Source organism: Otolemur garnettii, unplaced genomic scaffold, assembly GCF_000181295.1.
Source record: "Otolemur garnettii isolate 467f Iridium unplaced genomic scaffold, OtoGar3 scaffold00223, whole genome shotgun sequence".
Taxonomy (NCBI): Eukaryota; Metazoa; Chordata; class Mammalia; order Primates; family Galagidae; genus Otolemur; species Otolemur garnettii.
This window is the reverse complement of record NW_003852618.1, coordinates 1704694-1708409: the sequence shown is the minus strand read 5'-3', so window position 1 is coordinate 1708409 and position 3716 is coordinate 1704694. Positions and strand designations below refer to the sequence as shown.

Here is a 3716-nt window from a genome sequence, read left to right as displayed (position 1 = left end):
TTGAAATGTGTATACATTTTTGGCTTCCTCTGTATATATAGATATCTTCTCTAAAGTTCTTAAAATTATTCTTTAGAAAATAAACTATCCTTGAAAAATGTGTTGTTATTAATTTATGTGTTTTTAATCCTCACTTTTCTTTTTTTTCAACACAGTTTGAACAGTCTACCCATCTTGCTACATTTGCATCTGCTTGTTTACTTGTGACTGCTGCACAGTATGAAAATCACAGGAAGCACTGCAGAATACCTGGTGAACATCTAGGTTGCATCTAACTATCTTCTACTTCAAAATGTCACAAAGATTACATTATGTGAGTCCAACCATGGAGTTTCGCTGAGGTAGATTCCTAGGAGAGGAAAAGCTATACAGGTAGAAAACTCGTTTAATGCAAATCCTGTAAAAATCACAGAGACCTTAAGACGAAAGTTTTAAGACCAAGATTTCAGTCTACATAGAACTTTATAGAATGCCACTTTAACCTTCAAAAACCAAGAGGCATAACAGCCGAATCACATTTCTGAGAAGACATCTCAGAGGGAGATTTTACTCTTTAAAAAATTTTTAACAGCATGAGCATTGCTTTGCTGTTGATGACTCAAAAATAGCCATAATCTGTAGGGCCATAATCTTGAGGAGCTTTTCCTCCTAGAGTTTTAGAGGTAACGTACAAAACCTTTTGATAGAACTTTATAATATTCTTTTCTGTGTGTGGAAAAGCAGTGACGATTTTAGTAATTCCCTCCACGGTAAACACCCAGGACTCAGCTTATAGATGACTGATCAGTTGAATGACTATAGAAAGAAGACCAGGTTGTTAACAGCATAGTGGTAGGTGTTAGTGTGGGCTGTTTGTTGGATCAATTCCACTACCAGAGAGAAGATATATATGGCATCGGGAATCTTCCTAGAGTGCTCCTCTCTCTGAAAGCAGAGACCGTTTTGTCGCATTTGCCAGCCAGCCTGCCTGCCTGCCTGCTTTTCCCCTTTTGTATCAGTTGGCTCGCAGAGCAAGTACAGACCTCTGATGGAAATTTGCTTACTTTTTTCCCCCACAGCGCTGAGGGACAGCAGCCAACCCGGCATTGAAGATACCCGGCATTCCCTAATTTGGGAATTTCCATTTGCCAACTGGTCTGAGGTGAGACGGTGTGTTCCTGGAAGGCCGAATTGTTGGACAGTGGAGCCAGAAATCTTTAGGATAGAAAGGGTTGAACTACTTTGAATGGCCAAGGAGAAATTTTTTTTATGTGGAAAAAAAAAAGTTGTAGTGTCAGGAGTGGGATTTGAACCCACGCCTCCAAACGGAGACCAGAAACCTCTACACAAGGAAGCAGAACTGCTTGAGTCTGGCGCCTTAGACCACTCGGCCATCCTGACACAGTGACAATTTCCTTCAAAATGTGTATCGTAAAGTCTAGTGGACAGCAGATTGGCGCTTACCTCAATCTTCACCAGGAAAAAAATTCTTTGGAATTCGAAGAACTACAAAGAACTCTGAATTCACTGAATGGAAAGGCAGGCGAAAACAAGTGTTAATGTAGAACTGAATAAATCTTACAGCCTTGGCGACTCGGATGGAGTGGGAGAGCAGGATATTGAGGGACCCTCTCTGTTGCCTTTCCCTGGTCTCCAGTAACTATAGGCCTAGGCCCTCCGCCCTCCACCTGTCCTCTCACTCTCAACCGTCCAACCCGCATAGAGCTCTTCCTTTGGCCCTGACCCTACCTACAATCCAGACTCTGGGGTCACTCTGCTCTTTGTTACTTAAGTCTGGATACAGCAGGTCCAGCTCGATGCTGCCCCCAGGGCCTGTGAAAACTTTCAGTGGACAAATGGCCATCCCTAATGCCCTGGGACAAGAAAGTGGGGCTGTTCTTTATATGGATTTCTAGGTATTTGCTCTGATTCTCAATCTATCCAGATTTATTTCACCGTCAGAAGTCATCTTTACAACTTTTGTTTCACTACATAATTCAGTAGATCTGTCTTTTGCCCTGCAAAGTCACATGTGCCCTGTAGTAATTATTCTGTCTCTCTTCTCTCTAGACGCAGGAGTCCTCAAACTTTTTAAACAGGGGGCCAGTTCACTGTCCCTCAGACTGTTGGAGGGCCAGACTGTGGGCCCCGGGACGAGTGGGCTGCTAAGCAGGACAGGCAGCGGCGGCAAAAACTCCCGGTGGGCTGGATAAATGTCCTTGGCGGGCTGCATGTGGCCCGTGGGCCGTAGTTTGAGGACGCCTGCAAGAGCTTTCAAATGCTTTTTAGAAAATATTACTCACTCTGGGTGGCAGCAGCTATGGTGAAAAATGTTTACCTTTTATGACTGAAAATGTGTTTCAATGACTGTGAAAATGAAATGTCCTCACCTAATACTCTAAATTTAAACAGGAAACATCTCTTTTTAAAATTAGACCACTGCAGCCTGAGCAAAAGTGAAACCCCCATCTCTACTAAAAAAAAAAAAAAAGCCACATGTGGTGGCTCATGCCTGTAATCCTAGCACTCTGGGAGGCCGAGGTGGGTGAATTGCTGGAGTGCATGAGTTTGAGACCAGTCTAAACAAAAAGCAACCCATCTCTACTAAAAATAGAAAAAGTGAGGCAAGAAGATCGCTTGAGCCCAAGAGTTGGAAGTTGCTGTGAGCTATGATTCGAGGGCACTCTACCCAAGGAGACAGTTGAGACTCTGTCTCAAAAATAATAATAATAGTAATAATAATAAAGTAAAATAAATAAAAACAGCCGGGCATTGTGGAGGGTGCTTATAGTCCCAGCTACTTGGGAGGCTGAGACAAGAGAATCACTTGAGCCGAAGAGTTTGAAGGCAACAAAGTGAGGCTCTGTCTCTAAATAAATAAATAAATAAACAACCAAATAAATAAATAAAATTAGACCACTATTTGTAGATTTTGTCTTTCTAGTGCAACTAAATTTTTCTCTATACTAATAGTGCAATTACAACCATATGTAAAATCAGCAATGTATATTTCAATACATATATATGCTGAATTTTTGCACTAATAATTTCCTATATCTGTTGAAGTCTATATTTACATTTTCTGTAGAAATAAAAACTTCTGGATATGGGTTTAAAACATTTAGGATACCTGAAGATGGGCATTATCAAAACATAATGTGGACATAGAATTGCAACTACAAGATGTCTTACTTTGTTTTTTATAGATTGGTTCTTATGGGGCACAGCACAATCAATATTTCATGAACTTCTGGGTAGCATATTTCCTAAACACCTCCTTAGTATTAATTTATTTTCTCAATTTTTTTACAAGTTTGGGGGAAATTGAAAATTGAGATATGAGGCTCGGCATCTTTGGCTCAAGCGGCTAAGGCACCAGCCACATACACCTAAGGTGGCGGGTTGAATCCAGCCCGGCCGGCCAAACAAAAATGACGGCTGCAACCAAAAAATAGCCGGGCGTTGTGGTGGGCGCCTGTGGTCCCAGCTACTTGGGAGGCGGAGGCAGGAGACTCGCTTGAGCCCAGGAGTTGGAGGTTGCTGTGAGCTGTGATGCCACGGCTCTCTACCCAGGGGGATAGCTTGAGGCTCTGTTTCAAAAAAAGAAAATTGGGATATGAGATAATAGAGACTTTTGAGTGGTTACAGTTCAACCATAAAAAATACATGTGAAAGATAATATTTTCCAAAGATGACCATACCAATATATCTTACCACATGTGTGCTTTTTTTTTTCT

The 3716-nt window shown here is 41.6% G+C and overlaps 1 non-coding gene across 1 annotated transcript; it reads right to left on the bottom strand.

Moving 5' to 3' along the window:
* Nucleotides 1-1271: 1271 nt before the first annotated feature.
* On the bottom strand, nt 1272-1380 carry TRNAL-CAA. The gene is made up of 2 exons: nt 1343-1380; nt 1272-1317 (listed from the first exon to the last, which is right to left on the bottom strand). It is a non-coding gene; the product is annotated as a tRNA-Leu (tRNA).
* Between the last annotated feature and the right edge of the window lie 2336 nt (nt 1381-3716).